This window comes from Lepisosteus oculatus, chromosome 9, assembly GCF_040954835.1.
Source record: "Lepisosteus oculatus isolate fLepOcu1 chromosome 9, fLepOcu1.hap2, whole genome shotgun sequence".
Taxonomy (NCBI): Eukaryota; Metazoa; Chordata; class Actinopteri; order Semionotiformes; family Lepisosteidae; genus Lepisosteus; species Lepisosteus oculatus.
In genome coordinates, this window is record NC_090704.1 from 25,510,455 (window position 1) to 25,534,465 (window position 24,011).

The following is a 24,011-nucleotide window of genomic DNA, read 5'->3' on the forward strand; positions in this document are numbered from 1 at the left end:
GAGGAAGATGTCAGCTTGATTAAAAAATATTGCTCCTTAAGCCTAGTCCCTTACTGTACTAATTCTGCCACCTACTGGACAAGGTAATAAATAAAACAAGAAGAAAATCATAGAATATAACACCCACATTACAGGCCAGCCAAGTAAAGGGTGTAAGATGACCAGGGGAAGGGTCATTCATAACAGGTATTTTCAGAATGACCTAGTTAAAATACTAGATATGGACCTGAGCAAAATGGCTGCCAAAAAGAATAAACTGACCCGTATATGGAAAGGGTCTACCCTGAGAAACAATGAGACACAGCTGAGCCGCATCAGGAACCGAAATATAAGTGCCCCGGAGGCAGTGAACAGGGAGAAAGATAGAGAGGAAAGAGGTTTATGTGAAAGATCAGACTTAGGAATAATGGACTACTGAAGGGAGAAAAGGTTTATGGTTTATGGTTTATGGTTTATGGTTTATGGTTTATGGTTTATGGTTTATGGTTTATGGTTTATGGTTTATGGTTTATGGTTTATGGTTTATGGTTTGCGGATTGGCTTTATTACGGACTTTTGGAACTCGGATCGGAACAGGATTAAGAGAGCGGATTACGGACTGGATTTGGAAGATAGTTGGAGGAAGAAACGCCACGAAACTCAGGAAAGAAAAGTGTGGTGTGAGTACTTCTCTCATTTGCATAAACTTTCCCCCGGAGACACCACAAGGGATATCTGAAGGACTGAAAAGTGCACTGATTGTCACATTATCTAAGGTTGTCTTTTAAAATGTACTTGTATTCCATTAATAGCATCTATTGCATTGCCCGAGAAAATCAGAAATTACTGTATGTAAATTGTTGGAATTGGGTTCCTATGAAAAAGACTTGTGAAGAAACCCAGCTGGGACTCAAAACCCTTGGTATCTCTTCAGAAGAAGAGAATGCAATGTGCCCCAAGCAGTATGATTTTCGAAACACGGATTTAGTACCAGAAACCAATTTGTAGCTATTTTGTGACCCAGTGGTGAATAGCGGAGTTATTCCAAATCCACTAGATGGCGGTTCCTGACGGTTGAGTCCAGCGTTCTGCGCATGGGCAGTAGGGACTAAGAAGCAGTGAGTTACCGTTAAAAAGAACCCGTAACTTCTACAGAGTCGTAACGGTAAATACGGTGTCATTTCCCTAAATGAGTATAGAGGGGTATTTCATAGGATTGAGACAAGATTAGCAAGATGGATATTGGATTTTAACGGAGTACACTGAAGCAGTAGCGTATTTAGGCAACTACTCGGGCTGGGGATATCTGTTTATTGGTTTGTTAGTAATGGGTTTCACATGCTCCTTGTATTTTCTCTTCCTTCATTCTTTACAGGGACTTATGTTTAGCACCGTGTAAGTGTTCGCAATTGTAGGTATCGTACTAATTATCGTAATGTAGTTCTCGGTGAGGGCTGAGAGTTGAGCGGCTTATTTCTGAACGCGCTGCGTGAACCACTGCCGTATTTTTTGTATATAGAAATATCGTTATGTCATTCTTATTTTTTTAAACCAAGAACATATCAGACCACATAGTCGCCTAGAAATAAAGAACCCAAAATGTGTCCTGTGCTAATTATTCTTTGCCAGGCTACATTTATAAGAACCTTTCATCTTGTGTTTTAATTGTAATACAGTGTATTAAAATGCACAATGCTTTGGTTTTGGGAGAGAGGTAAGAAGGGAAAGCAAATGGAAGAAAAGTCCAGAATAGGCTTCTAGGCTGTGGAAAAATGAGAATAGAATATGACGTTTTCCAAGGAGAAGTCGGGGAAAAATAAGACCTTAAAAGAAATCAGCCTATCACTGTTTGCTGGGAGAATGGATGAATCCTGTCTAATGCTCAGCTGACACCCTGTTAAAAGCAATAAAAGACAATGTTAGTCCTCCGTGGTTAACCTACATTTGTTGTTGCTTTAAAACAGATAACGATGGAAGAACTGAATGACATGGTGGCGTGGGTGGCAGTGTCCATTATCCGAGTGCTGCTCCCAGCCATCTCCCTGTATGATGAAAAGAGGAGCCGGAGGAGAGTCTCCTAATCACCTTGCCTCTGAATTGTGGATGGTGTTCTTGAATGTGTCAACTCTCCCTTATCAGCAAATAAGCCAAGAAGAAAGAATTCCCACCCCAGAGATTGTGCATCTTAATCATTCTGCAGACTCGGAGACTGACAGTGAGACTCTACAGGTTGTCTCTAAAAGCTTGACCCACTTTCACTGGATGTATTGAGTCAGTGTCAGTCTATGGTCTCCATATTAAATGAGATGTAAAGTCTCAAATTGTGCTTAATGAGTATGTTTTCTTTAGTGTTTTAATGATCCTTTCTGGTAACCGAATGGATGTAGTGTTTTTTGCATGGAATGCGCAGCAGCACTGTTTCAGGAGGGTATACAAAAGGTAAAATAGTTCATAGCTCAATGGATATGACTTAAAATTGCAGTGGTTTCCAGTACTAAAACTAGTGGTAAAAGGAAATAATTCTATAAAGGTAATGAAGGCTTGAATCCATCCATTTTCTAACTGCATTATCCAATACAGGGTTGCAGGAAAGCCAGAGGCAGGATTCACTCACACCAGGGACAATTTTCACAAAAGCCAATTACTTGAAGACAACCCAAGCAAACACTTGTAGAATATACAAGCCCCACATCTGAGGATGAACTCATGGCCCCAGTGCTCTGAGACAGCACCACTGTGCCACTTCTTATGCTAGTATATTCCAGTTAAACACCAGTGTTTACTGTTGCTTATTTTAGCCTGGAAGAGATGCATTATGATCATTTGATACTGGCAAATATTCTTGTAGCACAAGGGAAGCGGTGCAAACATATTTCCACTAGGGGGAACTGTCCTGCTTTGGCAACACAGTAAATTTATGGTATATACATTTATTATTTCTGGATGACCACTGTAAATATAATTTGTCTTCTATTTCCTAAAACAATTCAATATTTCCCACTGTACTGCATACAGTATTTAGCCTTTAGAATGTAATTTGCTCAATGTTAGTCTTGAAGCATGTAGTGAATACGGTAGAGGTACTATCATTTAACAGCATTCATGAGATACATTCAAACAGAATATTAATTCCATTGGAAGAGGGCCAGGGGAAGGGTCATTTATAACTGGTATTTTCGTAACGAAACGCTGTCTATACTACTGGATAGACCTAGGCAAGATGGCCGCCACGGATACCCGGCTGACCCGCTGTTGGAAAAGATATATATGGCGAAACAATGAGACACAGGTGAGCTCCGTCAGGAAACGGAATAGAAATGCCACAGAAGCACTGAACTGGGCGGAAGCTGGTAAGGTTAGAGCGTTTTGGAGGAACGAGAGATTTAGGAGTGTACTGGAAGGAATTTAAGAATAACGGACTATTGGATATGGGTTTTGGATACGGCGCGGAGAAGTGTGGACATACGCATTTGGGGACTTAAGGATACTGGCAACGGATTGCGGAACGGATTTGGAGAGACATACGGACGAAGAACACAGAGGTTCAGTGTGGTGTGAGTTAAATGTCTTTTACACCTATTTCCCCCGGCGACGCCACACCATATATTCAATTGAATCTTTCAAAGAGAACAACAATTTCCCTGCAAAATTAGGCTTTTCTCTGTCACTTCTCAGGTGGCTCTGACAATCGGCTGCCGTTAAATTGTGGCTGTGGGCATCTGTTTCAATGGAGTTTGTACTCCCTCTTTAAGTGTGATATTAGAAATACATTTTTTTTTGCTAAAAAACTGCTTTTTACAAATTAAAGATACGGCTATAAACTAATATGACGTTTTGGCTGTGAAGCCTTCTTCAGGTGTGTGGAGACACGTATATTTTTAGACGCATTTATTTAAAAACTAAGAGCCATTTTTTAAATGGTAAGAATAGTAAATTGTGCCATGTGAAGTTCATTTTTCAGTTTCCACTGTCTACATTCCCGGGCATGGCTTATGTGGTTTAATATTTACCTATCGGATTAGCAAAGGTTAAAATAACACAATTGAAACAGGATGAGGAAATGTGCACACACTCCTCTGACATACTCATGAGAGAGTCTTTCCCCGCTTGACATGCTTTGAGCTTATAAAGAGAGATCACCCACTGGAGAAGAACACGACTGTGAGTGACATCACTGTGAGGTCACAGGCATTGAGCAGGTCAGAAAATCAAGACTTCAAGGGGAAACTCAATTCTACCCGACATTAGAGACATGTATGGCCTTTGACTTAAAAATCAGTAAATCATTAAGGAATGCTGGAAGGTTTAATAGAATTAAGATATTCTTACCAGGTCGAAACACCAGCACGACACTGTAACCTTATTCTTTATAAAAATGTGACCATAAACTCTCTTTTAAACTGTACAGGCCTATTACAAAGCCAGTCGAAGTGGACAGCTCCACAGAGTAAACGGTCATATAATCCAGTGCTTCTAGTTGATCAATAATGTAGTAACTGTACTGTATATGAAGATGTGGTGATTGTTTTTATTTAACCTTATCCACCTGTTGCATAGGTTGTCTTGTGTTTTGCAATACGTAGTCTGTGGTGTTATTGATTTAGCTAGTAAAAATATATATATTATTCATCCATTGTGTGGTTTCTAAAAAACGCATCCACAGAAACAATCACAGATATGTGCCGAACAGGACTACTAGTATCAATATAATGTCAGCGTCCGTTTTTGTGCTTGATATGAACTGCCTAATGGGGCCACAGGAATAATGGAAGGCAGGTGATATCCAGTACTTTTATTACAAACAACCCTTTAAAGAAACACAAACAGAATGTACTTTTATGATTTGAAATATTTGTATATCGCCTCAGCAAAAATAATTTGACTTCCTGCTGTAGAGTCTTCTTCAGGTGTCCGTTCCCGTTTCTTTTCTTCTCCTTTGCGGCCTACGCGTGTTAACGCGCTACCTACTTGAGCTACTGCAGAGTTTTCTTACATATTACTTACCACCATTTGCTTTGACTTGGAAAAACTATGCAGTATCTTTTGAAAAACAGCCCTTTGTCTATTTGTGCCAGCCACGTGTTACTGGCAGTCCTCAAATGTGTCACTACTGTGAGGAAGGCCTTCCACACTCCAGGCCTGCTTGTGCACACAGCCCCGCCTCCTCTTCTCCTTTGACTGATCTCTCGGTTTGTGTTCGCGATGCAGGTCCAGTGCGGACCCCCGCCCTTCATCACACACCACTTGGAGTGGTCCACCATGATGCCGAAAGGCCTGGCCTCTGGCAGCTGCATAGTCTTCATGTTGTACACCTTGTGCGCCACAGAGCAATTCGACGGCAGAGGCTGATGAAGCTTCCCCCAGCTTTTGGCAAAGAAGTCGTCTCCTAAATAGTTAACCAGCAAACCTGAGTAGAGATCTGAAACGGAACAGAGTCACAGGTTCCCTGTAAATCTGTCCCAGACACACTTTCTACCCAACCAAAAACAGGAAGTGCACTTGCTACCAAAACGTCAAACTGGAACCGAGAACAAGTGAATGTGTATTTCTTCCCCCCCTCTCTGAATGCTGTACTGTATTGGTTGCTACCCAGAACGTTCTTTTTTAAATCAGCACCACCAATATACAGTAGATCAAGTGTGAAGTGTGACATATTGCTTTTGAAGGGCAGTGTTTGAAACTTACTGGATTGTTCCTTTTCTACATAACCTTTTTTTAAATGTATTTAAATGACAACCGTTTCCAATAACCTTTAAAGTAACAGCAGAATGAGATCCTTGGATCAATTAATCAATTTCTTTTAAAAACTAGTTGAGATTAATGGAACAAACTGCACATGTTATTTAAGTCCTGGTTCCTTTCAAGAAACAGCAGGATGAGATCCTTGAATTAACTACTAAGAAATTAGCTAAATGGGCCAAATGTAACCTCTCGTGTTCTTAGGTATTAAATGGTATCTAAAGAAGCTACACAAGTTATATTTTTATCCTTTCTTATGTTTAAATCAACATACCAAGAGAAAAACATTTGATTTAAATTGTTGTATAAATAAAAGATTGAAATATTCTATTAATCAATTTGTTCAAGAATTGGGCTTTACAGAATGTTAATAAAGCACCTACAAACTACCTCAGACACAAATCCTAAACCTAAATTACTACTGAATATAAATTGATGCTTTACTAACATCCCATAAAATCTCTTTTGAAAGAAAGCGATGCTATGAAACCTTAAATCTAAAGTGTAACCGCAGAAACATGTAGGAAAGTTCAGTTGCCAGCTGGCAGATTGAGAAAGTTTCACCAAAACAAAGTATGCTTTTTTATATAAATACATCTTCAATTGGGAAAGGCTTTGAGTAAAAATAAACTGGATATTGTTCCACAAAATCTTTGTGAGAAAGTGGGTCTTGCTGGCTAGAAACAGCCAACATACAATAGAGTTAGACTTTGTAAAAATTAAATAAATTCAGATTCTGAGAGGCTCAATAAGTGCTTGTTCAGAGTAAATCAGAAATTGTTGTCCAAGTTTCAGCAGTGATACATAATTCACTGAATACCAACACCAACAGGGTTGGACACTTTGGGATATCCAAGCGATCTCAAACGCGTCCGATAACTGCAACCTCTATGACCAGCTGGGCACCAGTGCTCTTGTACTGTTGTCAGTGAAAGAAAAACCATTAGTACAACTTATGCCAACTCTGACACTTAGCATCACTGTGGGGCTGTTAAGCACATATTTTGAAGAAATAAGTACATTTGTCATCTCTTCCAAGCTGGTACAGGTCTGGAACTGTGATAATTAATTTGTGATTTTAAAATGTAGAGGCATGCAAAAAATTAACTATTGATCCCAAATATCTAAAATGAGAAAAATAGCTGATGTGACATTTTCACTTCCCAGGAACAAACTGCAATAATGAAGCACAGAGATTGTTTATGGATCATGGCAACTGTGTTGTTCAATATTGTTTCTGTATTTTGAATTGGAGAATAGTTTCTAAAGAAGCGATCAGTTGGTAAACAAACGTGATCCATAGACTTTACTGATTTTTTTTCTGAAGACTCTAGCTCTGCCTTGAGTGGTGCTCACCGTCATTAAATCTAGAGTATTTTGCAAAGCTGGTGAAAGTTTACCCTGCTAAAGATGTCAGGGGCAGCTGCTTAAACCAAGGCTCTTTCCTGGGATAGCATGTTCTCTGAGCCACACACTGAAGGTCTCTGTGGAAGGTTTGGGGGACGTGATAGTCAAAAGAGTATACATGGATATACTGGAGTTGCACAGCTGTAGAGACAAGAATGAAAAATAACCAAGAGTAGGCATGGCATTTTCATACATCCAGGTCAAATGCCCCCTTTCTTTTTCCATTAGTCTGGAGAGTTTCCTTTATTTATTTTCACTTGTTAAACTATCCTCCAAGTTCTAAAATGTTGACATACATTTTCAGCAGCCACAATACACATCATTTAGATTTAATTAGAAAGTCTAAGACTATTTTGGAATTTATTTTCATCTGTATACACAATGAGGTGTAAGTCTATTAGTGTCCACCTATTCTCAGGGTTATAGTAAGCTTGCATATGAAATTGAACCACCAACAGAAAATAACAGAATAGACTGGTTTTTGCCCACAGGTAAATTTAGAATAGGAAAAGAAAAGGTGCTCCAAACCAGAACAAGAATGCAAATAACCAATACTTGAATCTTAAAATCTGGAAAAATTGTACCAAAGGCTTTCAGAAAGTGATAGACAGCTGTGATGTCAATGCCATGGACATACTAAAGCTCAGCAATCAAACTTGTTCTTGAAAAGGTTCACACAGCTGTATGTACATGTGAACGCCTACCTATGTCCTTGAAGGTGCTGTATGTGTAAGTCCCGCAGAAGAAGGTCTGTGCATTTTCATGCCCACTGGAGGGCAAGAATGATGTAGAATGATTTTTCACATCTGGAAGTTCTGGGGTGCTGTGAACCAGCCACACTCCTGTCTGTAACATCACAATCCCTGAAAAAGGTCACACAAGATATATTCAAATCTCTTATCGTTTTTGATCCGTCTGGTTTTTCAGTTTCAATGTTTTTAAAGGACAAGTCTGCTCTTTTTGAACAGAGTCCATTATCAAGCCTGCTTCCAGCTGACGAAGTCAATTAATCAATTAAGTTCAAGAATCAAACAAGAACTGTATAATTGATCAAACTAAACAAAAAATCTATTTTTCAGTTCTCTTAATCTGACTTTTGGCTTTTTTTGTCCAACCGAATTAAACTGAACATACTTCATGGCCAAAAATCAGATTAAGAGAATTGAAAACCATAGTCCAAAATAGGACTATTCTTAGTCCTATTAATTGTTTTCATTTCTATTCAACTGACAATTGGCCATGAAGTATGTACATTTATCTCTTAATCTCAACAGTTTAATTTACTGTATTCATTTAGAAATGGGCTACTGTAAATTCAATTCAATAGAGCCCACAACAAGCATCTTTAGTTTTGTTTTACCCAGCAGATGAATTTTTTATTATAAACATCAGTATTATATTGATTTACAGAAGTGTTTTTAAACTCAGTGATTTTCACCAGGAGAAAAAGCTTTGAAGGCAACAGATTTGTTCTTAGCTTATGTGATGCCTCAGTCAAAGAAATGTAAATGGGGAAAAAAAATAATGAACAAAAACAAGATGGAAATATATACTTTAAAGCTTTATGATTCAAGTTTTAAAACCAGAAAACACAGAAAGCTGGTGTTGGTATTCTAAAGACACAGTATATACTTCGGACGTGCCATCATGTCTTGACCATACACAGTAAATCCTAAAATAAATGTTTTCTACTGAATCAATGATTTGGACAACATCTGCAGAATCACACGTGTAAATGTTCTACCCTGAAATAGTGTAAATGTTAAAATATTTTATTTTAGATATATATAAAATGAACAATTCACATCCTGCATATGTAGCAAACATTGCACTTGGCTTTAATCATAGGAATAAGCAAGCAAACCCAGCAAGTATTACAGATACAATTCTATTGTTTGTTGTGTTGTCTATGATGTTTTTTCCCCCCCATTTTCTGTGTCCTTCTGTCTTGTACATTATAAAATGTTACTTACCTTAAAGTTTGTATTTGTATTGCACAAAAGGCTTTTGAATTATAAGAGAAACCTGTGAAAATAAACAAATCGAAAAGACAATGTATATCCTGACATCACTCTCTGGGAGATGACACAAATAATAAATAAAGGTTTCTTACCTTTTTATGAATGTAGGACAAAAAAGGCTGCAAAGTCTGCCCCATTGCACTCTTGGAGTCATTCACCAATTTCTTCCCATACACCCAGCCATTGGTATGGTCATCCATGTAGAGGTATCGCAGACCTCTTCCTTCATCGTGGTCTGGCAGCTTATACAGAATAAACCTGTATGATTCCAAAAACACATAAAAGAGTATCACATCCTGTATACTGCTCTAGAACTGTGACACTGTACAATGTGTCCTGGGTGTTGGACAGTGTTAACTGTTGAGATCACTAGAAAATAAAAAGGGCACTTAAACAATACTAGTGTCTGTTGCCAGTCTGTGGGTGCACTGGTGCTTCTGGGAGATGAACAGAACCTGTGGCAAGAGAAGAAGGGTCAAGCAGCCTTGATCATTTCTAGGTGATGTAGTGGCCTACAAAGCGAAAATAGCTCTTGTTTTTAGGGATTGCCCATGTTTGACATGAGCATTGTGGCAAAACTGGAATAATCTTATGCGATTAGAGCTCATTTTCTGCATTTTAAACCAGCAGAGCTCTGTAGAACTGAACTGCAGCAGTTGACAAAGAGTCAACAGTTGACTAAAAGAAGCGAGGCAAGGCAAGCATCTCACAAACATTACTCTCCTCAAGAATACATTCTGGTGAATCGTTTCAAACCGAACTATTGAAAGGAAAAAAAGACTTAAAATCCAATACTTATTCCATTTCTAAATTTGTCACAAGGGTGCTCACCAGCACCGCCAATGCAGACTTCTCTGAAGTCTTCATCGGAATGGACTCCGCTGGAGGGAATTACCCCCAGTTGCTCGCGGAATGGTGACGTTCCACATTCTAACGTATCAAGGCGGAGAGAAGTTGCCATGGAGAATAAAATATTCACGTATTGGTACAATTGAACTTTTTTTAAGTTTTAGAACTCATAATATTGTAACTCATACGGCCACCATTGGTTGTGAGAGCCGGCTTACCAGCGCGGTGACGTCCCCGCCCTTCCCTGTGAATAGCAGGGACCGCAGCCGCCGGGCTGATGGGAGATTTCCCTTTAGTTCAGCTGGCTGGGTCCCTGTCGAGTGCAACGGAGGCCCAGGTTCGAGTCCCCAATGGTGGGGGTTCGACCTGAGGCGGCAGAGGAGAGGGCGCATACCCACGTGAACCCCGGAGCGCTACAATTTTTTTGAAAAAACAAACTTCATTAGGCTACTTTAGATTTAAACTGTATGTATTCTACGTACAAAGTTTTGACAAAGCTTTTATTTCGTCACCCCCATTTCAACTGATGTATATTTATTCATTTACCAGCTTTGTATTCTGTACACAGAACATTTAATGGTGCTCGTATTTTATAGTACAAGCTTTGAGGTATAGCCAAGTTTACCTTATTTAGTTGAATGAAAGCGTTATGTTCCTCATACTGTCATTTTGTACTGGGACAGACAATATGAAATGTATTTAATAGTACACAGCTTGGAATAAGCAGCAATATTGCCAGTGATTCCTTAGTTTACTTCGCCTGTTATGAATCGAGGTTAAGTTTACAACATGAATGAACACAGTATCACTACATTTGTACAGGGATTGACGAGATAAAATTCAATTTAATCAAACTGCAAGCAGACAACGAAATTTAACAGCCGACTTGGATTTCGACCCTCCTGAGCCGTGTGACAAAACAGTGACGTCACGCGAGGGTGTTTTTTACCTTTTTGTACTAGTGCGCCCTTTAATACTGGCGCACTTGAAGTCCACACTTGCGCTACATTACAGAAGTGCGGATTTGTAGAAATGCCTTAGGGCGCAGGTCAAGAATTGGGACATGGCTTTTATCTCTGAAGCACCCAGAGATTTGGGGAAGGACATTAAACCGTTGTGGCTAAGCAAATAATTAGATTAATTGGGTAGGTAAGAGCCGAGTTGGAATTGAAGATTCATTTAACTGGTGAGTAATTGAATACTGGAGTCACACCTGAAGAAGGCTCCATGGCCGAAACTTTTTTTCAGCATGGAATAAACCTATTACTTGTTTCTTTGCAGCCTACGCATGCTGACGCAGCTACCCACCTGAACTATCAATGTAACATTACTTTTTCACAACAACTTTATTATCAGAGAACAGATTATTTGATCAGAAATAGTTCCAGTTTGCTGTTTGATTGTTGTACTGTCTTTTAATTGTTTGAATCTTAATTTATGCATTTGTACACTTACCTTTTAAGTTGCTTTAAAAATAATGAGGTAGTGAACATCCCACCTACCTTGACAGGTAACAAACTCTTTGTTTTGTTTTTCACACATTAAAATGTAGGAGAAAAATGTTTGACACTTCCAAATTTTGTTTAACCTGTTATTAACATTGACACATTTAGCCAATTTCCGCCTGAAATTTCCTCCTCCTTAAACATTTGTTATATCTCTGCAGCAGAACATAGCAGGAGCCTGGTTCAGGTCTTAAATTGAAGGTAACCCCCTTGGCTTTGAGGGTGAACAGTCAAATTTCTTATATTTCTTAATGTGTCCACTCAGCAGACAGACATATGAAAAAAAAACAAAAAAACAGCAGGCGACCATGTTTTGTTGGTCTTCAGAGGTCAGACTTTTTAACTATATGCATGTCAAGAGCCTTGTTCTAGGTGACTACTAGCTTGGATACAAATCTGGGAAAAATTGATCAATTAGAAAAAATTCTACATCATGTTTTGTGAAGACTGAACCTGGAATGAAATTTCACGCCTATAATAAAAAATCCTAAAAATATTGAAAATAAGAATAATAACCATTGCAATTGCTATAAAAACTATTAGACACTGCTAGAGAGCCTTTATCTGCTGTTATGCAATGAAAAAAACCTCAGAGTTGCCTTCTGGTGTGAAAAAAAGGAGCACTGATAAAAAACTGATTGATTACCCCTTCTGAGTCAATGATTGACAGCTAAAAGGCAGGCGGAATGCAGCTCGAGGCTTCTAGAGGAAGTCTTACCCCCTAAGAGCTCTGAATGGCTGAAAATACAATGAATGAAAGCGGTTTTTACTAATCAGATCGCCTTATTTCTACCGGTCGTTCTTCAAACATTTACTATGAAGTCAATAACGTTCAAGTCTGGGTTATTTTGGATATATATCATGCTTCAGAATAAGGTAAAAACATGGGATATATATATATATATTTGCTGGTTTTTGCTTTTGCGGTTTTGTTGGTAAAAATGTATAATATTGACATGCTGTGCTGGCCGGGTGTTTTTATTGGGATTCTGCTAGTTCATTAATTTATTGGTTTATTGCATAATAGTGTCATATCTGTGGAAACAAACATTATGGTTTTGTTGTGATGATATTGGAGAATACGTTCATGTGAGAATTTGTGGAGCGGTTTAAAAGAAACGTGTCATCTGGGGGGACAGTGACCACGATCCGGGCAAACAGGTTTTTTCAATTTTTTTATTGATATCACATTACGTTATAAATTATAGAGCTTAACTTTCTGTATGCATCATATGAATATGTTTAGATATTTGTTCTATTTATAGAACACTGCATTAATAATTATTGAACTTAATTTTCTATGTGTGCTTCATATGAAAGAAACTGACCGAAATAACATCATATGTAAACTGACACATTGATGTACTGTACACATGTATGCATAGCCCGTGGGGTGTGATTAATGGGCATTTCGACATAAATTTCTAGTTACGTAAGGGTTTCTAAAACTGACCTAGGACCTCAAGCACTTAACTACCACTATGTACCACTAAGTTGCCTTTTCTCACAAAAACTCTGAAATGGACAATGCGACTTAATTCTAATTGCGTCTTGTATCTAATGAGCTCTTTGAACCTCTTCAGTTGGAGTTTGGATACACAGTACAGAAACTACCATTGTTAAGTCAGTTAATGATTTTCCAGTGGCTTCTGGATCACTTGATGTGCTTTTTATTCAACTAAAATGCTGCTGGTGTCAATCACAGTCCCACACTGGATCACATGGAAACTTATCTTGGGATATCTGGCACACCCCTTCCTTGGTTTAGCTCTTATTTATCAATACCACCACCAGAAACAAATTCATAAATCCTAGTTAAAAGTGATGTTATTGCACTAACCCGAGGTATTACATAGAGATTTGTACTGGAAACGTAACTATTTAATACTTATACACTGGCTCTTGGGCAACGTTTTTACCATTGTGGGCTTGGGTTTCACTGCTATCCTGCTGACAGATTAATTTGAAAATCAAATTGGATTACTACTATTCTGGTTTCTGTACTTTACAGGAGTCTGTCTGAAATTAAGACATAGATACAACAGAACATTTCTGAAAGCAAACCGTGACAAGACTGATATTAGCTCAACAACTGAAAAATTAATGCTATAACATTGATATGTGCCATTAGTTTTTTGTGTATTATGTGTACTACTATAAGGAGCTTTGAGGGTTATTTAAAAACACTCAAAAATTAACATTATACTATTATTATTGTCCTTCAATGCATAGTCATGAGAATTGTGAAGAGAGAAAATCTCGCAATACTGCACTCACCACTCTGGGCAAGTTGTCAAATTTGCCAAGCATGAACTGCGACTAATAGCACCAATGATCATAAGAGACGCTGACACATCGAGGCCACTCTGCGTGGCCTCTATGAACTGGGCTGTTAAATCTACACTAGAGCTAATGCTGAATTCAAACAATTCGAATTCCTTAATGCCATATCCTCTTCATTAAAGTCCAGGCACTACTGTTTTGTAAATCCTTTAGTCACTTCAAAATTGATACCCAAAATATAAACAAATAATTGTTCCACATAGACATGGAATACTTGTTTATTCTGAAATATAACTGTTCTATCTACATACACTTCACACTTTAAACTATAAATCCCACCATTTTCTAACTGCTTTTTTCCAATACAGGGTTGCAGGGGAGCTGCAGCTTATCCTGGCATGCAGTGAGCGCAAGGTGGTATACACGCTGGAGGGGACACCAGTCTATCACAGGACACACACAGATAGACACACACAACCTCACACCAAGGCCAATTGCCCAGAAGCCAATTAAACTACCAGCGTGTCTTTGGACTGTGGGGGGAAACCCACGCAAACATGGGGAGAGCATACAAACTCCATGCAGACAGCACCCCAGGTCTGGAATTGAACCCAGGGCCCCAGTGCTACATGGCAGAAGCGCTATCCACTCCACACCCATGCTGGCCCTTTATATAGATTTTAATTTTCTTTTGATTGTGTTCCAGAGTACTTATTCTCAGTAGTCATAAAGGTAAGACAATGCAAACTGAAAAATTATTTTATTTATTTAAATGTAGCACAAAAGGGACAACAGTGAACACTGATCCACCCCTCTTCATATTATACTCACTGGATATATATGGCATACAGTATATATGGGGAAACAGCCGAGTCCTGTCAGCTGCAAGTGGGCAGGGATGTTTTTGGTAACATTTGGTAGAAAACAGACCTTTTGCTCTTTGAGTAAGCAAAACATGCAGCTATCTGGAACCCGATTCTGTGATTTTTTTAAGGAGCATATTTGTGATTTTTAAAGTGGGCCTTAGTTTCTGATCATTAATATTCATGTTTTGTTTAGGTAAGATGACGGTGCTGTGTTGAGAGAGGTTAATGTTACAAATTACTGCCAGAATTACTTCAGTATACAAACTGCCAAGAACTGAAAAACGCAAGAGAGGTTACAGACACAAGTGGGCTGCTCAAGTGACCGTATTCATTAGGTTGCTAGTAGCTAGTAGTTGACTGACGAATCATGTGAAACTGTCTCTTGTACTGTAGGAATCCCAGGAACAGGTTTATCTCTAGAACAAATCTGACAGCTTGTCCCAGAGACAGTTCGCCCTCTCAATGCATGACATCATCCTGGCGCCCAAAAGCTGACACCAAACAAATAGCAGGTTTAAGTGAAATTGAGTCAGAAGTCCCTACCTTCTGGCCTCCTTCTGGGTCCAGCGAATGCACACACGCTACATACTCCTGCATGGCCTGTTCTTTGCTCATGTCCCCAAGCTGCTTCCAGGCCTGCCTGCAGCATCACAGCACAATGTGTAACCCATCAGCAGCCTTACAGAGCCCAGCTGGTAGAAACTCTTAACCGCTTTTCAGTAGGGCAAATGTTTTGTTTTCTATTTTTAATACAGTTCGGCAAGGAGACTGTGAGTGCTAGAACTCAGCTTCTCGGGTATGTAATTTAGTCATAGTCTATCCCATAAGTTGACTGACAGATCTTACTTGCCTAGGATGTTATTTAGCCTTTAACAACTGAAATCCTACTTACACTCCCTGGTCTGTTGGGTTTCTTACAATATCTGTGAAAGTTCACACATTTACCTTTCTTTTTTTCTGGACAACACTGAAACCTATATTTAGTGTGGGTTTGTGGAGTCGCACAGATTTGTCTCTTGCCTTGTGTAACTTAAAATGAGTTTGTGCACAATACTTTAGCTATCGCTTACTAAAAGGAATACATATTCAACAACTGAAAAGGTATCAATGAGAAGAAGCAAACTTTAAGAATATGATTAGCTAGTCATCATGTGAACACAGGATAACTGGCTGTTTCAAACAGCAAATCCACTGGAATTTAACTGTATTCCTATTTTAAATTCACAGGGGCAATATGCTCACTGTGTGGAAAATGATTCAATTTATTTTTTAAATGTGCTAGATATGATATATATATTTTATTACCCTGTTCATTTATGCCAACTGCTTATTTCTAAATTTTGCATATAAATAATGTATATAACTCAGTATATGTGGCCAGTAGGTTTCTCAGTAATACAAAATGTTTGGAGAGTAGCAGAAAAGTCGTTTTGTACACTTCTATTCAATGTTCGTCAGTTAAGATGATCCCTTGGGGAACTAGAAAATATTGCTAGTGGTTTCTTCATCCAAACGTACTCAGTACTTTATAAACACGAAGGTCACCAACTACATGACAGCAGCTGATTATGCACATGCTGAGTGCACATTTTTAAGGTTTCAAACTAATTGACCTTGAGCCCGAAAACACATCAAACACGTCTTTGCTTCAGTTTATTAAAGAGTTGCCAAAGTTTTGGGGTCGCTTTACCTGTTTATACCTGGCGTACAGGTAAAGCAGCTGTTCTCTGCTCGCTGTCTGCACCAGTCCACGGAGCCGCTCAGCTGCCGCTTCAAACTCGGCTTCGAGCTCCGTCTCTTCCAGGCGATACCCCAGGTCACCAGCACCGCAACCTTCCTCCCCGAGACCCAAGTCTGAATCCGAATCTGAACCACCGAGCGGCTCTCCCGTGTCTGGCCGAGCCGGGTCGGTACCTGAACCCGTAGCAGAGTCGGGGGAAGACGATGGAGAGCGAGACGCCATATTGGAGTATGTCTATAAATATAAATGTTATGATCGTAGTTTGTATTTCTCGAATAATCTAAATCAATCTCCAGGAAGACAAATTATATTAAAATTACTCTCTCCTGCAGACAGTATCAAGACGATGGCTAACCGTTTCAGGACTTGTTGCTCACCGCGGTCCGTTAACTGTTCGCTCCCCTAAGCGGTCCGAAGGGAACCAAAAACACAGAGTAGATAAGTTCCTAGTCCATACAGTATATATACACAGTACAGATGGAAAAAAGAAACGGAACATTTTCTGGAATGAGAATACTATAGTTATAGCTTATGTACTTTCACAAAAAGTTGGCAATTTGTTTTAAGCCCTCTGACCAGGAATACAGCTTGTGCAGTGAGGCATTGCAACTTGCCAATCACACGAAAGTTCATTAGGTGTACTTGTTGGTGCACAGTAGAACGTTGATAGTTCATCTGGCTTGCCTGGTTTTTCAGTAGCCAATTCATTCATGTATCTAATCTAACCCTTTCTTCAGGGATGTCAGGATATCAGCGTCCACATCATAGTTGGGATGTTTGTTCCAGGCCCCAAACCCTTTGAATAAAAATATGCATTTCCCTATTTGGTAGATTATTTAAACCTCTTATATTTTTTAAATCCAAATAGTTTCCCCTAGTTCATGCTGCACTACTAAATCTTATGAAGTGCACTACTGTAGGTCAGTAGCTTTGAGGATTTTGAATACTTACAGTAAATCAGGTCTTGCTATAACTATGAATAGAATTATGAAGGCTAAGACTGTTTTATTTTTTTAATGGTATAGTACACCAATAAAATATTTACAGACAACTAACAAACCATTTTGTGATTTAGTTGAAAAGTGTCTGGTCATGCATGTGGTAGTGTGCTCACCTATTTGAATAACACAACATTATACAAAAACATGAATGCGATTATTTTTATTTCAGAAACAGTAGATCAGCTAGGCAAATGAGGTTCCCATCATTAGAACTCCTTTTTTGAGTTTTCATTGCAAGGAGTTTCCCCTCCATGTGAAACATGTTTGATGGTGGCAGATGGATTATTACAGGAAGGCTCTGGATAAAGCAGTCGACATCTTCGACAGCAACGATGGCTTTTTTGGCATCTTCCTGGAGTTTGGAATTACAGGGATCCCTGGAAACACAGAGTGGTTTGACATGTCACTGTTCGAGTTTCTTTATTCCATGGCAGCAGGTAAGATAGACTTTGGAAACAGTTCTACCCAGAGGCATCTTAATGTCAGGTTTATTCAATAAGAAGCTATTTGATTAAAGGTGTGTGGTAATTTGGCTATTAGACAACTGTTTTTCAGTCATTTCAATCACATTCATAACTATTATTCCTGTCATCTTCTATTGGACTATTCACCTCTGATCTGTACTATTACTTGTCCCTTAACCAGTTCAATATATGAATTTCCCTAAATGCCTATTGCCTTTAATTTAAGAAGAACATTATCAAAAGCATCTTTAAAATCTAATCATATCATTTTGTACGTTCTGTGTGTTTACTGCTGTCACTTGTTTGAAGAATTTTAACAAGATGGTAAAGGAAGAATGACCTTTTCTAAAACCATATTGACTACTGCTAGGGTCTTATTTTCATATGAGCGATCCTGTTGTTTAGTTCTAAAGTGGTTTTCATAACTTTACTTGTAAAAGAAGGAAGACGTATTAGCTTATATCTTATATCTATCATATAAGTCACATTTAGTCATATTTACTATACCAAGAGATACTGTAGAAGGGAATGAGGGAGGGCACTGAAAATGGAGAAAATAGAGTACTGTTGAAGAGGACTGCCAAAGATTGATGCACTGGACAATGGACTATTTAGAAGAAGAGAGATCAGGTAAGAGTAGAGGTGCACAGGTAACCACTTGATCAGAGTGGAGTTTAGAGTTCTGCCTCACCATTCCTATTGACCAGAGTCAATAAAACTTGACGTTTGCAGAACACTAAGGCCAATTTGTATACAAATCAGTTTGTTTTTTAAAGGATTCTAAATTTAGATGAATTCCCCCATTCTACATAAATTCCATCCAATGTCTAATTCTGAACCACACTTGTCACTAATGTGCTACACAAAATAAAATCACAGTCACAAACTACATACTCACCATATGGAGTGTTCTGAGGCTTGTTCCTACTGAATCTGTCCAAACTAAAAACTTCTTTTTTGAAGAACTATGAGCACACAAAGAAAACAATTTAGGAATATTTCTTCCACAGCTATTATACTTGAACTGTTACGTACTGTATTGATCTTGATAAATTTGTAGTCATTATTCATACAGAACATTCAGCATTGGCCACAATAGCAGTTGCTATTCTTGTTGATTGCAATTAATAGGAATGTCTTCTAGAATGTTATTTAATATACAAATGAGCATTCTATTCAAATAATTTCTGTAGTGCTAATATTAAAAATACAATAATGTCCAAATTAATAATTAAAGTTTGGGTAACTAATCCATACCTTGTGTTTTTGAGGCTCGTTGTACTCATCAGGCACTTTGAATGGTCCAAAGCTTTCACAGCTCCCACGTCCACTGGATGTTCCCTGGGCTCTTAACGTTTCCAAAGATGGATTTGTTTCATTCTGAATTCTGACGTCTTTTGACCTATTACCCATGATCTTATGCTTTATCATGGAGCCAAACTTTTTCAAAGGATGTTTCTTGACTTCCTGGCTCACATTCACATCTTCATCCGGCATATTAACTGCAAAGGGGATGTTGCTGTGCGAGAGAAGCCCTTTGCTCTCAGATGTTTTGGTCAGTTGCACTGGGGTCATGTAATGTTTTGCTATGTCAATGCGCAGACCACTCTTGCTTTGGGCTGGACTGAGATTTTTGTCCTTATTAAGGCTGGGATTGTACACATACCAAGATGAGTGTCCAGGCAACTCCTGTCACAAAAAAACAAAAAGTTACAGTTCAGTGATTGTTCAGTGTAAATCAAAACAAGTAACACTTCTCTTACGGAAAAGAAGATAAGGATTATGGGGTGTGTATTTGTTTTTAGCACTGACGTTAACACTAGAATAAAGGCAGACAATGAGATATAAAATAATAAACGAATGTGAATGTTTACAATTGCATGTATAGAAAATAATGCATCTTAGTTTTTTTTATGATGCAGACATCAGTTTGGAAATGTAGACAATACTGTGAGCAAGTCTCTCTATAGTAGCATTAACTCACCTGATTGCTCTTGTACTAATTGAATAAGAAAGTGATAAAGCTGACATCCACAGACACGTGAGTTTAGAACGTATGCTATGAACTGACAATAGGGATATTTCTGAGATGTTACACAGTATTAGGGAAAACAAATCTGGATTTGTAGTTTTATTGTAAAGGAAAATGCACAACATAACTATCATCATATTTACAAAATAAGAGTTCCATTTTCCAGTACTTTCTACACAAATGTCTGTTAATTAGGTACAGAACAGGTCCATCCTACTTTCATAAGAGAAATTTTTACAGGTTTGGAACTGTTGGTCATACCTCATCAACCACATCATGCTAAGAGGACAGAAGTCGTGTTTTCATACAGTCTGGCCTCGAGGAGCTCTTCTTCCCTGAAGCCTTACACTGCTGTACTCCTTCTAGATCCTGGACTCTTTGAACCAGATAATCTCCAGGCTTCTCTCGTGTCTCAGAAGCTAACAAGGTGTCACACCAATAGCTTCTCCTAGGGAACGTGATGAGCAGGACTTATCCATAGTGTCTTCTGGCTGGAAACTGTTTTCAAAACCACTTGGGACTGTTGGAGAAAAGCCTTTTGGAGACTTTGTCATAGAAGACTGTCGTTTTTTACTTCTGACTGTTCGACAAATAACAGGTGAAGGTTCTAACTGGTCCATTTTGGTGCACATGAGCTGCTCAGTGCTCTGGGTTTCCATATCAATGGCAGCTTGAGGAGTACTGGCTGGAACAGTTTAGCTGAATTTCCTTTAGCAGATTATGTGTGATTCCATGTACTATTTCAGAAGAAACAAGATAAACTTCAGAAGACTGAGCACTGGGTATTGCCTCTTTGTTGTGCTCACTAGTTATGTTAATATCACCCCTCACCTCATCAACGATCTCACTTCCTTCTCTCCTAATACTGGTCTCTGGTGAAAGGGATGAACATTGGGAAGCTGAATGTGTCAGCTTGGAAATGTTGGTCACCATAGAACTGATTATGGTTTTGACCACTGTCTCATTTCTGGTGGCTACAGCTTTCTGTAGAACCTGTTGGGATCCAGTTTGACATAGCAATTCATTGTGAACAGAGCTGGCAACCTGCTGAATCTTGTGTGGTTCATGAAACACATCATTATCCTGTTTCACAACTGTTATCTCCTGGTTTTCGGACAAGTCCTGCAACACACTGTCAAAGAGGTCCACAGCTATCTGACTCAGCAAAGACACAGACATCTTCCCTGGGATTTCTGTAGAAGTTTCCTCTTTTATCAAAGTAGGGTATATCTGCAATAGCAGCTGTGTTATGATGTTTTCCACAGTCTCAGTACACACTAAAGTCATATTAAGTGATTCTGTTGATTTAGCCATAGAAATTTCCTGGAGCCCAACTGAGGAAACCGGTTCAATATTCAACGGTTCTACAGGGACACTGAGTGGTTTGATTTCAGAACTGTTTTCAAGATGGGAGTCTCTTTTCAGTTCCTCAGAAGAACTCTTCTCAATTTCTGATGTAACGATATGATTATATTCGTGTACTGCGACATTTCTTTGAAAAAATAGAATAGTAATATTATGGACAATTAATTGACTTTTATATTTCTAAATATCACAACATGATCGAATTTGTCATTTTAATAAACAATGAATAGTCACCTATGCGTTACAATATAAACATTTATACTGATTTAAATCGCAAACGAGGGTTTAAATTTGTGTTTTTTGATTCACAATCAGACAAATGCAACATAAATTGATATCTTTGTCTTCTAAGTATCTTAATAAACTTTCAGCATAGCTTTCTCTCCGTTTAGATTTATTTTTCTTGGGATCAAACATGGAAAGATTAGATTGTAATCATTTTTATTTTTTAAATACATTTTAGAAAAGTGTAATCTATACTAAAAAGCTGTACACCACCTGCTATAAAGATACATATTGTAATACTTTCGGGCTCAGATAGGACGGACACAAGAACTCAGATTTGCGGAGTTAAATCTCAACAAAACAACAACAAATCTCAATATCTAGTACGAATTATTTGTAATACAAACCAAAAACTCTCTCAAATTCCTACAATTAGCATAGCCCGCCCCTTATGCAAAACTAAGCCCTCCTCCCATCCCAGTTTATCCTCTTTATCATAAACAAAATCCAATTTTCAACATACAGCATTACACAAAATCAATACATCAACACTCTATACTCAATAACGATAATTCACAAACAGCCAGAACATGTAACTCCACATTCCCAAATAGACCTAATTTCCATAGCCCCGCCCCTTATGTAAAACCAACATCCCTCCCCTGTTGTCTCTCTCCGCTGGCCTTTGTAATCGTTTTTATTTTTAAATTAGTTTAGCAAAGTCATGTATTTTAAAAATCTTAAGATTTCTATATTTATGTCTTTATTTAGTGGTTTCATTAGTGACAAAGGCTAAACTTTCTTGGAAAAATGTCTTTTATGTAAACCATATTTGCTATTAATTCATTTAGGGCTAGAATATGTTCATTGTCTTCCAATGAAAGAAGGGTTCCTTTCGCCGTAAATGTCGGGTTGACATTACAAGCTTGCCACGCCCGGACTGTTACACCAACGTATTAGCATGTTAAAGCGATTTCATTGAGGAGCCTAGCTTTCTTAACTAGTAAGTACTGTACTTTTGGAGGGGGGGAGGTGTCTTTCGCTGGAAATCTTGCCCCCTTCTACTTTGAAAATACCTGTGAAACCGGTTTAATTCGTCACAGCCAGCACTCCCGCAGAGAGGGGGGTTGTACTCGTTAATGTCTAAACCGGAACACATCATTATATCTCATTTTGTATTTCTATAAAAAAATCGTTTGCCCAGCCTGACACTATTGTTGTTATTGTTTTTATCCTGTAAAGCGCTTTGAGGAGCCACCTTTAAAGGCGCCATATACAATAAAGTTCATTATTATTACTATTGTTAATTTGCTGGACAGAGAGGTGAACATTATTACGCAGAAGACAAAGATAGCGATTTACGTTGCATTGTGCATTGTGCTGCTGTAATACAGTTTAAAATAATTAAAAGTCTAAACAGTATCAGCTTTATTTATGGGTTGCAATTTAAAAAAAGTCAAAAACCGCACTCAAAATGCAATTTAGAGCTTTCTGGCAAGAGGAGACACCCAAATTAATAATGTCACATGCCACTGTTTGTGCATGAACAAGGTTATACTGCTAGTTCCTTAGATACGCGATTAAAACGTTTTTAATAAAATGCTTTTATTCACTCATAATCTGACAATTTCAGGAAGACTAAGGTAGGACTAAGGGAATTGTCATCTGTTGTTGAAGCTCTGTGAGCTAGGTGACTTTGAGACCACTTGTTATTCCAGGTTGTTTGAATCGCCACAATTCAAATAGAGAAAAAAGAACTGAATGACAAGATTTAAGATGTGGCTGTCAATGTTGGATTAAAAAAAACACGTTGCCTGACGTTAGTTGCATTGCTTGAAAAATAATTTTATTTCGAGAGACTGGATAAGTAATTCAAGTGTTTTTTTAACTTCCTGAAAAACAGATAATTAAACTACATGTGCAAACGTTTTATGATATTTCGCTGTTGTGAATGTCTGTGGAGTGTATCTTATTTGTCTGTCTGTCCTGGCTGTGCTCTCTGGGTACAATGGGGACAGATGGGTACAATCAGTGTTGGGTATTTACTTTGCTTTGAGATGCCACTTTTAAAGGTGATATATAAAATCAAGGCTTTAACTTGCTTTGACTCCGCAAGTCTGAGTTCTTGTGTCTGTCCTATCCGAACCCGAAAGTATTACAATATGTATCTTTATAGGAGGTGGTGTACAGCTTTTTAGTATAGAATACACTTTTCTAAAATGTATTTAAAAAATAAAAATGGTTACAATATAATCTTTCCACATTTGATCCCAAGAAAAAATGAATCTAAACGGGGAGAAAGCTATGCTGAAAGTTTATTAAGATACTTAGAAGACAAAGATATCAATTTATGTTGCATTTGTCTGATTGTGAATCACAAAACATGTATTGAAACCCGCGTTTGCGATTTAAATCAAAACGTGATTTAAATCAATATAAATGTTTATATTGTAACGCATAGGTGACTATTCATTGTTATTAAAATTACTTAAATTCGATCAGAGTGGGAGTCAGGAACCTAACCCACAGCGCCA

At 38.2% G+C, this 24,011-nt stretch overlaps 1 protein-coding gene, 1 long non-coding RNA gene and 2 pseudogenes across 3 annotated transcripts in view; 2 read left to right on the plus strand and 2 right to left on the minus strand.

Moving 5' to 3' along the window:
• LOC138241250 (deoxyribonuclease-2-alpha-like) overlaps positions 1-16,612 on the minus strand; it is a 60,974-nt pseudogene extending 44,362 nt beyond the window's left edge.
• The window catches only part of LOC138241293 (deoxyribonuclease-2-alpha-like), a 110,084-nt pseudogene that overhangs the window by 80,093 nt on the left and 5,980 nt on the right, over positions 1-24,011 (plus strand).
• LOC138241228 (acyl-CoA-binding domain-containing protein 6-like) overlaps positions 1-24,011 on the minus strand; it is a 250,466-nt gene that overhangs the window by 55,611 nt on the left and 170,844 nt on the right. The window lies entirely within an intron of this gene.
• Positions 279-2,310, plus strand: LOC138241147 (uncharacterized). The gene is made up of 2 exons (XR_011190324.1): positions 279-1,144; positions 1,944-2,310. It is a non-coding gene; the product is annotated as an uncharacterized lncRNA (long non-coding RNA).